The sequence below is a fragment of the Lepidochelys kempii genome, chromosome 16 (assembly GCF_965140265.1).
Source record: "Lepidochelys kempii isolate rLepKem1 chromosome 16, rLepKem1.hap2, whole genome shotgun sequence".
Taxonomy (NCBI): Eukaryota; Metazoa; Chordata; order Testudines; family Cheloniidae; genus Lepidochelys; species Lepidochelys kempii.
The window spans coordinates 15,023,379-15,037,795 of record NC_133271.1 but is presented as its reverse complement, the minus strand read 5'-3'; positions in this window follow the sequence as shown (position 1 = coordinate 15,037,795).

Genomic DNA, 14,417 nt, shown 5'->3' with positions numbered 1-14,417 from the left:
GAAGGACAGGAAACACCAACAGAACATTCAGCTTCCAAAACAATGTGTCCTGCTGGGAAGTTGATTTCCATTTGGATCCAAAATAAGATGCCTACATTGGATTAAAAAAACCAAAAACAAAAGCAACAACCACCCCACATTAGGGAATAAATTCCAAATTGGAGGAGCTCACCAATAATTTCTGCAGCCCAGGAATTCTGGTGTCTCTGGGAAGTTCACAATCTCCGCTGTGCCTTGCATAATGACAGGTTTCAGAGTAACAGCCGTGTTAGTCTGTATTCGCAAAAAAATAAATACAAATAAATTGGTTAGTCTCTAAGGTGCCACAAGTACTCCTTTTCTTTTTGCGAATCTCCGCTGTGTATTCCAATATTACTCGAGGGAATTCTGTGCCAAAAAATAAAATGTGCAGAATTTTAAAATATTGTGTGCAGAATTTGGGTCAATAAATAAATGTGGCTCCAGCATGGCAGTGGGGAGCATAGGCCCCTGGCTCATTGAGGTGGGAGATCACCCTGAAGCCCCCCACCTCCCCTGGTACAGGGACTTGGCAATGAGGCTGCACGTGACCCTGACACAGTGTAAAGGCTGGGCCTGCCCCAGAAACACCCTGGGGCCCTTTGCCTCTGCACCAGGTGCACCTGGTGGAGGTTGGCAGGCTCAGTGCAGCAGGATCCAAGTATGGAGGGGCTTAGTGAGTGTGTGTGTGGGGGGGGGGAGGGGAGGGGAGGGCGGGAATCCATGTGTGGGGTGAGAGGTTTCTGTGCGGGGCAAGCTGAGTGTGGGCAGCTCAGTGGGAGATCTGGATGCACAGGGGGCTTGTTGGGGGGGGGGAGGGTTCAGGTGCAACGGGACTTTGCAGGGGATCTAGGTGAAAGTGGTGGTGGTGGGGTCGGTGTGAGAAGATGGGGCTCGGCAGGGGGTCTGGGTGTGTGTGTGTGTGGGGGCGCTCAGTGGAACTTGCTGGGGTGTGGTCCAGGTGCAGCTGGTTGGGGGTCAGTAGGGTAAGGAACTTGTCGGGGGGTCCAGCAGGTGTAGAGCTGGTCAGGGTAAGGGTTTGATGGGCCTGATTAAATGGGGAGCCCCAGCTGCTGCCGAGGGGATGCCACATGCCGGGCTCCTGCTTCCCCTATCCCCTTTTCTTCTCCATCTCACCCCCTCCCCTCACTCCCCCTTTGTTCCCCACTGCCTCTTACCCCCATCCTATCCCCTTCCCTCATTTCCCCCCTACCCAGCCCCACCGTGGGCACTCACTGTTGTACAGAAGGCTCCCAGCACACAGAAGAGGAGCACACTAGGACACAGGCGGCAGCGTTCAACTGCAGAGTCCGTGGAGCCCAGACAGCCTCCTTCAGCTGGGCAGCTCTGCGCTTGCAGAAATGAGGGGGGCAGTGACACAACCCTGTGTGCTTCCCATGCCTCGCCTCTGTTGGGGGGGCAACCCCCCAAAACTGCACCCAGGGTCATTCCCCCCAACCCCCAAATTGCATCCATGGTTGTTCCCCCACCGTGCGGCTTCTCTGCTGTTTTCTGCAGGGGAGCACAGGAATTTGGGGAGGGCATTTTCTGCAGGCATGCAGTCCTGCAGAGTCCCCCCGGGCGTGAAATATTGCTGGTTTTGCTAGTCAAGAATAGTTACATCACCCATTTAACATAATGCAGAAGAAGAAATCACAATGGGGAAAATTTTGTCCCACTGTAAGGCCCATTTATGGCGCTCTGGAGGTGGAAAGGCACCGGCGGCTCTGTGTTGCCCAGGAGGCCATAGGGGTGGGGCTAGGACTGGAGGGGGTGTGGTCAAGTACCTTGCACTCAATAGGCTGGGTCAGCTGCCCAGTAGCAGTTGTTGGTTGGGGAAGCTGCCATGAGCTAAAGCAGCCTTTGGCGACAAGTCGAACAGACAGCAATGCTGTAGCGAGGCCCCGGACTGTCCTAGAATCTGGGAGCCATTAAAGGGTGTGTAAAACCACCTTTGTGCTTCCCCTCCTGGGGCCGCGTCACAGCAGGTACAGGGGAGGGGAGGGGAGGGGAGGGGAGGGGAGACAGAGTCTGGCTCAAAGTACAGGCGCATGTATCACCACCTCCAAAACCAGGCGTCAAAAAAACACTTCGATAGCTGCCCATTTTAAGCAAGTCACTTCTCGAGTAGACGGATCACAGGGGCCATTAGGCCTCTTGATAGAACTATTTTAATTGTGGGTGTTGCCCCTTTGGGCTTTATTCTACACACATGAGGCAAGCTAACAGTTGTACGCACAGGCAGACCGACAGCGGGTGAATTTAGATGGCATTTGGACCTTCGATTCCACCATTGCAATGAGCATGTGCTTGCATAATCTTTATCTTTAATTGTGAATGGACCCCCCCCTCATTCATAAGAGCACCAGAGCCCCTTTTTAATGTGGTCGTGTTGTTTCTTTAGAAAAGATATTTGGAATGATATTTTCCCCCTGACTAATGTACTTGGATAATGCATTAAACTCGTGTGTCACCACATTCATTATTCAGGAGATGTGCTCTTTATTTTGCACTCAATGGTGTACGTTCTCAAAAGGGGTCAGAGTCCCACAAAAAAAATCCTGAATAGGAGCGGCTCCAAAAATGTGTGCATTTATTTAAAAAAGAAAAAAGCACACTGAAAAATTGGCACTGACTCTTGAATCCTGGACAGTCAGAATTTCTCAGTGCTGCTGCACACCACACGCTCCCAAATTATGCGGATTTATTCTGCTGTTGCACAAAATAGCAAGTAGCCCTATTCACAGCCTATGTATGAATCCTAGTGATAGAAGGGGCTTGGGGTGGGACTTGTGAGTCCCACCCCAGGCTGAGTGTTGCAGAGCTTAACTTTTAGGCATCCTGCCCGCAAGTGGAAGTCACAACCCCAGGCTCCCCCTACAATGCATGGGAAGGGGAGGAGCCTAACACAGGATTCCCAGAAGCCAGCATGCTGAGTCACCTAAAATAGCCAATAGGAAATGCTGAGGACGGGACTGTGGCTGAAGCCCGGCCTCAAAGGGAGTTAGGTGCCTAACTCTAGGGTGGCACCATCCTCCACCGAGGAGTCATGGCTGTGAACCCTCTTTGGAGACTGCTCTGGCTTGCGCACCAAATCTTTTACCAGGAAGGAACTACTGGGCTAAAGCATTTGCCCAGGCTTGGCTTTGAGCAACCCAGGTACAACTCCCCAGTCTGCCTAATATGGAGCTGGGACTTGAACTTGCGGCTCCTATCACCCAGCTGAGTTCACAAAGCACTGGCCTGAGGCAGCTGGCAGAAACATAGATTTGGGTAAAAAGAAAAGGAGGACTTGTGGCACCTTAGAGACTAACCAATTTATTTGAGCATGAGCTTTCGTGAGCTACAGCTCACTTCATCGGATGCATGCTGTGGAAACCCATAGATTTGGGTGCCTACAAAGTTAGGTGGCAACTGAGTGGAGGTCTTGAAGATCTTTTGAACTTAGGCCCCAAACTGGTACTTTAGGCACCTAAGTCCCCCTTGTGACTTCCACCCTTCGTTGCTCCATATGCATCTCACACAAACCCATGAAGGCAAAGGATGGGAAAGTTAAGCCTCTTGAACAGTTTAGATGGACTCCTCCTCCCCGCACAGGCATGAGCCTTCCCATTACTGCATCTATCTTCTGTTTCACCGCTTCACCCAACTACCTTCTCCCACCACCGCAGTGGGTGTTTGGTGCAGTGCACACAGTGCTGGGATGGGGTGGTTTGGTACGTCGGGGCGATAGCAGTCTGACCTTTCCCTGTCACCAGCTTCTGAGGACAAATATCAGCCAAAGCCCAATGCCAGAGCCTTCCTACTAATTCTGACGAGGAACCAAACTACATAAAAATATTAACCTGTGTGAAATGGGTCTTCAATTTTCCACGTCACACGCACAGGCCGGCTACTTTTAGAGAAAAACAAACAGGTGCCTCAGATGTGCCTCACTTTAAGCCTGTTTCACAGCCTAACTGTGGTGCTGCTGCTAACCTCCCATTATAATCGGGTCCCAATTCCCCACCGCCTTGCGTAGCCATTTACGCGCCTGCCCAGTGGTATGGATGAAGGGAGGATTCTCATATAGTACAAGATGGCCTCCTCCAGCAAGACCCTCATGCCAGCTGCAGCCAGTGGTGCTGCTTGCATGCACTTATCACAGCTCAGTCTCGGCGGGCAGTGTCTCTTCCTGTAGGAGCTGGCAGAACGCTGAGGTGAGAACGCTTTACATGCCGGTGGTATGCCCCAGATAACATGAGCTTTTGTGACTCAAAGACTTCATCAGTGAACTCCAAGGCCTAGCCCTGACCTCCTTACTCACAGCCAGACCACCACCCTTCCTTCTGGAATGCTGCCTGCAGTCACCCAAGAGCATGAGTACCAGCCTCAGGGCAGACAGCTCAGAAGCAGGGCACAAACCCCAAATTGGCTGTGAGTTCTATACTTCGATGTCATCAACTACTCATCAAGTGGAAACTCCTCAGGACTGTAACGGTCTAACCATGGATCTCAGACAGTCTCCTGCGTTCGTCCCTTACATGAAGGATCACAGCAATATTTAGGTTACGCCCAAAGAACCAGTCACTGATCCCCAGTCAATCAGATCTTTGGTTCACCCCAACAACGCTTTGTAGTCAATCCTCTAATAAACTACATACGGATTTATTAATTAGGGAAAGGAAACTAGTTCGTTACAAGGTTAAAGCAAGTATCGGGGTAGCTGTGCTAGCCTTTAAGGTGCCACCGGATTCCTTATTGTTTTTGTGGATACAGACTAACAGATTTATTTCAGCATAAGCTTTCATGGGTAGAACACCCACTTCTTCAGATGCATGGAGTGAAAATTACAGATGCAGGCATTATTATACTGACCCAGGAAGAGAAGGGAGTTACCTTAGAAAATAAATCTGTTAGTCTTTACAGTTAAAGCAAGTGAAGATATATACACAAATGCATTGCAATCTTAAGGTCAAAAACTAATAGAAGCTTCTATAATAAGCAAGCTCTATATGTCCTTTAGGGATAACCCAGGCTAAGCATCTCTTGCTTATGCCTAGAAAATCATTGCCCTGCAAAGTCTAAGTGGCATAGAGATGACCGACTTGTTAATCCTCCTCCTACCACATGCTCGGAGCTTCAAGCTCAGCTGATGGGAGGAATCCACGTGCATGACTCATCTTCACGGGGAGTGGGTGGAGAGCAGACAAAGTCTTTTGTCCTCTAACGTCTCACAGCAGCCTGGTGTCCCTGGACCTTTCCTGTCGGGAAGGACACAACACCTCTAATTATCTAATTATTAAAGAAGTATGGGCTGGATGAATGCACTATAAGATGGGTAGAAAGTTGGCTAGATTGTCGGGCTCAACGGGTAGTGATCAATGGCTCCATGTCTCGTTGGCAGCCGGTGTCAAGTGGAGTGCCCCAGGGGTTGGTCCTGGGGCCGGTTTTGTTCAATATCTTCATAAATGATCTGGAGGATGGTGTGGATTGCACTCTCAGCAAATTTGCGGATGATACTAAACTGGGAGGAGTGGTAGATACGCTGGAGGGCAGGGATAGGATACAGAGGGACCTAGACAAATTGGAGGATTGGGCCAAAAGAAATCTGATGAGGTTCAATAAGGATAAGTGCAGGGTCCTGCACTTAGGACGGAAGAACCCAATGCACAGCTACAGACTAGGGACCGAATGGCAAGGCAGCAGTTCTGCGGAAAAGGACCTAGGGGTGACAGTGGACGAGAAGCTGGATACGAGTCAGCAGTGTGCCCTTGTTGCCAAGAAGGCCAATGGCATTTTGGGATGTATAAGTAGGGGCATAGCGAGCAGATCGAGGGACGTGATCGTCCCCCTCTATTCGACATTGGTGAGGCCTCATCTGGAGTACTGTGTCCAGTTTTGGGCCCCACACGACAAGAAGGATGTGGATAAATTGGAGAGAGTCCAGCGAAGGGCAACAAAAATGATTAGGGGTCTGGAACACATGACTTATGAGGAGAGGCTGAGGGAACTGGGATTGTTTAGTCTGCGGAAGAGAAGAATGAGGGGGAATTTGATAGCTGCTTTCAACTACCTGAGAGGTGGTTCCAGAGAGGATGGTTCTAGACTATTCTCAGTGGTAGAAGAGGACAGGACAAGGAGTAATGGTCTCAAGTTACAGTGGAGGAGGTTTAGGTTGGATATTAGGAAAAACTTTTTCACTAGGAGGGTGGTGAAACACTGGAATGCGTTACCTAGGGAGGTGGTAGAATCTCCTTCCGTAGAAGTTTTTAAGGTCAGGCTTGACAAAGCCCTGGCTGGGATGATTTAATTGGGGATTGGTCCTGCTTTGAGCAGGGGGTTGGACTAGATGACCTCCTGCGGTCCCTTCCAACCCTGATATTCTATGATTCTATCTCTCTCTCCTGTCTGGTAAGTTACACAGTGATAGAGGTGCACAATAAAAGCTGCTCAAATATTACCTTACAACATGGGATACAGCTGTTATTGTGAGATTATTGAATGCCTGTGAGTTGCTGCTGCCTGCATTAAGGTCTAAACATATTCTTAGAATTCGAATACCTATTTTAACACCACTAAAACATGTGAGCCAGACGGATTCCAGCCACGTATTTGTCAGCGTTCAGTTAAGACACGGGGTCTTTGCTGTGAGCTAGCACCTGGTCTGCCAGTATCCTGCCTGCTCTTTCCCATGGAAGGGCTGAGAGCCCTTGGAAATGGCTTGACTTTACTGGAGGTGGTAGAGTCAAAATAGCATAATTTCTCCCACCCTGGAGTCTGGGGCCCAGCTGCAGGAGATGAACAAGCAGAGCTGGGAAATACCTGCTCTCCACAGCCTCTTATGTCTCCAAACCCATGGGGGAAGGTGTCTGAGGACCAGTCACAGAGATCACTGGGGCGAGGCTCCTATGAAGTCAGGGTCCCAGGGAATAGTGGCAGAGAAACGTAGCTGCTGCTGCGATGCCCTAAACCCATGATATTTTCTCCATGGGGTCTTTGGATGTGGGCACATTAGTTGGGCCACCCATCTGTACTACTCTTCAGGGAGTGGCCCACCTACATGGAAACCCCACACTGGAATTTTGGGGATTTATCTGGCCCATCCTTGGGTCTCCCTCTACTTGGGGCATGATCTATTCCTTAGTCCGGACTTAGGCAAAACTCCCACTGGAGTCCCAGGGGAGAGATTTCACACCTTGGTCAGTTGTATCAGACAGCATTTTTGCTCATCATTAATGGGACAGACTTAGATGGAGCCACCAGATGGAGCAGCTGCAGTTTCCAGTTGTCAACCAGAATTGTGGATGGTTGGAACAACAAACTTCCCTTCTTAGGTCTCATTTTCAAACGCCTCTAATGACCCATAGTGCTAAAAGCAGACTTCAACTGCTCCAGCTAAAGGGCTCAGCTCCCTCATCCAGCAGCTGTAGCAGGCTCTTTTCCTGTTTGGTGGATCAGCCACTAAAGCGAGGCAGACACCCCTGCTTGAGTTCTATCAGCACCTCTGAAAACCAGGACATTTCTATGTTGTGGCTTTCACAAAACCTTCTGGGGACGAAAAGAGCAGTCCAGAAACAAGAGTTAAGTAGAGTTAAGAACAGAATGAAAAAAGGATGGAGGGGAAACAAATGTAAGGAAAGTGGGTGAAGAATTAAAAACAAAACAAAAACAAACAAAAAACCCCCACCTGTCAGAGAATGACTACGAAAGAAAGAAGGAAAAAGGATAAATGGAGAGGGGAAAGGCCTAGAGAATAAAATGGCTAATAGGGTATATGGCCAATTATTTCTGATTCTTTGGCTTAAGCATGATTTATCACTGTAAGAAATGACTTCTTAAGACAGGTAATATTGAGGCCAAAGCTTGGACACTACTGAGTCAGAGTAAGCACGATATTAATGTTCACAAAAGTGGAAATTTTTACCTACCTTTAGCCCAAGTCTCACAGGTCCACACATTCTTCCAGGCCCTCAAATAAAGGGCTAGTCAGTGAATGCTCCCATGGACGCGGGGGCAGTTTCCTCAGACAGGCATGAAGGCTGCTTGAGCAGGACAGTCATTATTATAGCAGTGCCGAGGGGTTGCAACCAAGATTGGCGCTCCCATTGCCCTGCTGTAACCTACTGGCCACAGTGCTAGACACCCGCTCCGTGCCCGACCCACAGAGGATGAGCGTCTTTTACAGCTTCCCAGCTAAACTGTCTCACTCCTTTGCTCAAGCTGGAGAGACTCACACACTGAGCTCTGATGGTCTCTGGTTCAGTCCTTGGTATGCTGGCTAAGACAGCAGCCACCACATATATTACTAAGAAACGAGCCATCTCTCAGAGGACTTACACAACAATCTGGAGATAAAAGGTGGTGAGAAAAGTGTTTTTAATCCATATTTTAGTGCTGGGGAACTGAGGCACAGACATGCTAAGTAACTTGCCCAACATCACAGGAAGCCTGAAGCGGAGTTGGGAACTGAACACAGGTATTTCAGTCCCAGTGCAGTGCTTTCACCCAAGATTATCCTTCCTCAAATCTTCAGTGTCCCAGAGGGGTAAATGCAACACATGGAAAGACCTATTCGATCATCCAGTTCCCTCCCTTGAAGGCCAGAATTGTCCCTAATAGACACAATGCTCTGATCCACTCACATGCTGAATGTGGATATTTTAAATGTACCATAGCAAAAATTCTACATCAGATACTCAGGGGATTCTGTGAGGGAACTTAAGAATAGATGAGGGAAAGAAGGGGACACAGTGCTTGCTTGCACAGTGCAGATAATGCCGACTGAAATGTGAATTTCAGGCACTTGGCTCTATGTTTAAAAAAAAAAAGAAAAAAAGAGGAGACAACAATGAACTAGAAAATATCCACAGCTATTAAGCCAGGTTACAATCCTTCATGATTATTGTGCTCTGCAGGAGCCTCTGCCCAACTGGCTAAGCCAGAGAGAGTCAAAGCATTTTAATACATTCTGACATAGAAAAGATTATTCCATTTCTTTCTGTTTGTTGCAAGCTTTGTTTTTATTGTCTGTGTAGCGAGGTGGGACTCACTGGCATGGCGCCTCCCGCTGGTCATCCTAGGAATTAGTTCTCCAGCCTCCAGAGCACCCTCTGCAGGCCGGTGTTCCGCTTGCCCCAGGCTCCCGTGTCCCTCCTGGACCCCGGTGCCCCTTTATCTTGGGTGCTGACCCCTGGCGGTACACCCTCTCTCTGGGTCTCCCCACCCAGGGGAACCCCCAATCCTCTATTCCCACCTCACCTCAGTCTATGGCTACTGCCAGTCACCATCTAGCCCCAGCTCACTGGGGCAGACTGCAGTGTACAAGCCATTCATCACTGGCAAAGAGGGGTTTGGACCTGCTGCCTTTGCCTACCCTGGGCTGCACCTCTGCAACCCCAGAACCCTTCCCAGCCTTTAACAAGGCCTGCAGCCTGGGGGGTTTCCAGGCTGGAGCTCCCCCAGCCCTGCTCTACGTACCTTACTCAGCTCCCAAGCAGTCAGGCCCGTCTCTCTCCACAGCTAGAGGGAGAGTCCTGCCTGAGCTCCTGGCTCACAGCCTTTTATAGGGCCAGCTGTGGCCTGATTGGGACATGGCTCCAGCTAAGGTGCCTTCCCCATCAGTCTAGCCTTTGGCTCACCGCCCCAGCCCTGTAGGCTGTAACCCTTTAAGGCCCAGAGCGGGTGACCACCCCACTACAGTCTGTTATACATCAACCACTAGAGAGAAACACAGACAGACACAGAGAGAGACAGACAGGACACACGTGCCGCATCGCTGATTAGGAAGGACTATTTTATATATATTATGGGGAAACACATACCATTGGCCTGGTGACCTTGGCCAGGGGACATGGGAGGTGGTGAGTAGAGACTCAAAAATGCTTTCTCCCACCTGCCCATCTCAAGTCTATAGCATGAGGCTGGACCAAGGGATGAGTTGCACCCTCTCCTCAGAGCCTGGTGGACATGCAGGAGTTAAAGGGGCCCCAAAGAAGCATCAACACCTGCCTTGGGCCGCCATTCCTGGAGGGGGGCATGTGCGGGCAGAGGAGCGGGTGGCTGCAATGGAGGAGGCAGCTTCTCTTCACACCAGAGAGGTTGGCACAACATCGTGGTTGCTCCATCCATTCCTCCCACCGCTTCCACACTCCCCCAAGCCTCTCTCCTCCCAAGATGGGCATTCCAAGGCAACTCAGAATTTCCTGAGCCCGCTATCCCCTCCTGCTGCTCACTCCAAAGAGCATCTAGGCCCAAGTATTTCAACTATCGCCGCACCTACCCGGTCCCTTGCAAAGCCTGGCATGTACGCAGGACAGGAGCGATTTTACAGTATTACAGCTGCAGTAATCTACGGGCATGTGGGCAAGACAGAATGAGTGAGGTGGTATATAACAGCGAGAGAGGATGAGGTAAACTCCATTCGAATAGACTCTCTCAGAATTACTTGCATTGGCTCCAGCAGTGTCTGAGTGTCATAGCTCCTTTTATGGCAAACAAGCTGGGAGAAAGTGTGAGTTAAAAGGGAGGAGGGGGTGAATCAGGTATAAATGTGTGTGTGTGGGGGTGTCTCATTTGATTCTGGCCTGGAGAGTCTAAATAAGAAAGTCTAAGGCCAAAGCTATGCTGCATAGGGGTTGGGGTGGGAGGGGAGCCGCAGCTGGACTGTGGTGGGGTCTGGCAGCCAGGCCTGCAGCCAGGTGCGGCTCTGCTCCTGGTCCCGTCTTGTACCTGGGCCAGGAACAGAGCCACGGCCAGTGGCAGAGGCTGGGGGCTGAAGCAGGGTCAGAAACCGAACCGCACCAAGGCTGGGGATGGGGCCAGTTGTGGAGATGCGAGCTGGGGTTGTTGTGGCTGGGGGTGGGACCGGAGCAGAGCTGGGGGTGGGGAGGTGCTAGGTGGCACTCCCTCCATGAACCCTATGGGGGCTGGCCTGGGCTCTGCCACGCCTCCCCCCCCCGGACAGTCTCCACCCTCCCCTTGGAAGGCGTGCCCCAGAGTTTGGGGACATCTGGTGTAGGAGGAGTCTGATCTGGTGCAACATACACAGGGTGGTAGAAAAGCCCCAGTTTTTTCCACACGAGAAAGTTGCACCACTTTAAGCTAAGATGTGACGTTAAACTGCTGCTAAATTGTGTGGGACCAGTTTAAATCCGATGCCAGGTAAAGCTGAAGAAAAATAGATTGCTCTTAAACCATGCTGGGGGTGGAGGGGGGGTGGGCATGACTGATGGGACTTCTGTTATTTTGAGAGGGCCTCTGTCCCACTTCTAAATTTAGCTGTAGGGCAGAGCAGGAGAGCGCATGGACCTACATCCAGCTGAGAGCTCAGGGTTCTCTTGCCGACACACACTTCGGCATCAATTGTACGGCTTGTCGTGCCCACAAAGCATTATCAAACGGAGCTGAAAGAGCAAGAGTGTGTCAGAGAGACAGAGAACCTCAATAATTGTGCACAAATGGGGCGAGGGGAGAGACGATCTGAGCGCTCTCTCACAGGCCAGCACTGTCTCCAGAAGCACGTCGTCTTGGAGAGGAAACTTCTCTTTCTTAAGGGAAATACCAGCCACAGTGTTTGCCCAATCGCAGCACTGGAAAACTAAGTGCCACTGCGGCAATCTCTGGGGTGGACATTTTGTGTGTAAGCGAATGACTAGGTGAGATGGAGTCTTTCATCACAGCCACCACATCACAGCTCTGCTGGCAGGGAAGAAAAAATCATTATGCTGTATGGAGGAAGTATATAGAGAAATAGCTTTTACTAACCCCTAGAAAGTTTCTAAGTGGTTTGAAACACATTGTGCGGTGCTTAAAGGCACACAGACACCTGGGAGTGTTAAGAAACCCACCCTCACATGCACCTTCCTGCTCCTTCAGCTGGGAAGGACACAAAACAGCTGGGTAATTAGAGTTTATTTCTTCTCCCTACACTAATGTAAAAAAGCCTCTGAGTTGAAAAAGAACTTTATATACAGTGCCTTATTCTTCAGACTGTGTGTAAGCATGTACACACACACACCCCCCTTAAGAATGGGCACTGAAGTCCAAGAACGAGGCCATATCTGGTGGTACAATTACAGCTGTGGGAATCAGGGGGTCTTCAGTTCTAATCCTGACTCAGTGCCAGACTAAAAGGTGCCCTGGGTAAGTCATTTCACCTTTCTGCCTCAGTTTCTCAGCCTGTAAAATAAGGATAATAATCTATACCCGTCCACCTCCCGGGGATGTGGTGAAGATTAGTTAGTGATGTTGAAGTATTACAGAAAATGCTAAGAAGTATAAAGATCATTCCCTAGATTAGTCACTAACAAGCATATTTTGAAACATTGTGAAAACGCAGAATGTCTGTTTCCCAGGGTTTGGTGTGGATCAACCCACTGTCATGTTGTTTATATGAATAACAATACTTTCCACTTCTATAGTATTTGCCGTCTGAGGATCTCAAAGCACTAACTTTGTGCTTTGTCCCATGAGGTCTCTGAAAACAACTACAATGCTATCTCATTATTCACCTTCAAATCCCTCCTTAGAGCTCTCCTTTGCCAGCATGCCTACAAAACACAATGATGCTAAGGCCACTGATGCACTGATACCACTGCCCATCAATAAGTCTCATTCTTTCCTTATATTCCCTCATCAGTTGTCTCTTGTCTTATATTCACATCTTAAGCTCATTGGGGGAAGGGACCGTCTTTTGGTTCTGTGTTGGTACAGTGCCTACCACCATGGGGTCCTACTCCCTAGGACTCGTAGATGCTATGGGGATACAAATAATAAGTCATATTTCTAGTGAATCTTTTTTTAATTATGAAAAGTTATTCACAGATCTGCCATACACGATGTTAGTAAATGAATATAGGTTTGAATATGATTGGTTTTACCAAACTATTTTTATATTTTTAATACAATGTTGTGTCGCACGAATTGCCCCGAGTTATACTTAGCGTCCAACTACATTTTGAGCTCAGTTTTCAGGTATCCACTAATTCCAAATAAAAAGGGGAGTCACCGCCTTCCTGTTTAATAATTCCCTACAGGAGCATCATAGCGCATCACAATTTAACTCCCATATTGTTTCTCCACGGGAACCTTCCCGTATTTTCTTCCACTTACAGCTCTTTCAGTGCAGGCACTGGTTCACTCCACGATTGCCTAGTCCTACCTAGGGCTTATTGACAGAACCGTGCAAGGCTAAATATGCAACCAACCGAAAAGCAAATGAATCTCAGCTGGTGTCATGTTCGTGGGAGAGGCCTTGATCCTGAGATATGCTGAGCACCCTCAGCTCCCATCAACGGCCCAGTCTCTCTCAAGAACAGGCCTCAAAACTGAGCCATTTTGATTGAGAGGTTCCTTTTCTACAAGGTTTTGATCTGCTTCCCCCCTCCCTCCCCCAACTCTGCAAACCTGCAAGCCCCACTGGAGCAAAACCTTTTGCAAGGAGTAGGTGCAAATATCAAGGGCATGGGAGTAACTGTCAGCCATTGCCACATATTTAAGTATTCCCTGCCATGCATGAGGATTTGTGGGCAGAGCCCTCACTGAACACTGATGGGACATGGCTGGATGTCCCTGTGCCTAGCACGGAACTTATGCAGCCTTCCAGCTGCTCATGATGGCAGTACCACTAACAGAATGAGGCAAAAAAAAAAAAAAAAAGAATCGGAAAACCCAACCTGTTTTGCTTCAAGTAATCACAGCAAATTTCACATTCTGCAGAAGCCACATACTATGAAATTAAATAACTCCATTGTGTGTCAATCTTGCTTTTTATCTGTCATGAATAGAAGAGGCAAGTTCTTTGCTTCCAGAGCATAATTTCAGCCCAATTTCTCCTTCTCATATTTTCCCCTAAATGATGCTCAACCTGTAGGCTACATGGTGCTTCCGATGTACCATCTGACAAACAATAAATGCAACATCCTCCTCCTAAATCTCAGTCGTAGCCTCACACACTCCAACACCCCTTTAATATTTTATGTCTTAAGGGCAAAGAAAAGAACTGGCGGGAGAGGCTGGTATCATCGTATCTATGGATATGCAGTCTCACGAAAGCTATGACAATCCCATCATTAATACGGTCACTGGAAGTCTTTGGTGGGATTTTGATCTGCATGATTTGAGAAACATTTACTTACATCCTGTAAACATGTAATGAAGTTCTCTCAATGCACCACAGTAAAGATTCGGAAGAAGGTAACTTTTAAAAAAGTCCTCCATGCAGAAAACTAGTGTTAAGTAGAGCAAAAATACGGGTGGCTAGAGAAAGAGAAGCCTGCTGTTAGAGTTTCACTCAGTGGTCCACCCTTATCAGAGAAACACACAAAATAAATGTGTGGAATAAAATTAAAATAATTTAGGAGAAACCTAAAGTTGCAGTGGGGGAGGTTTAGATTGGATATTAGGAAAAACTTTTTCAC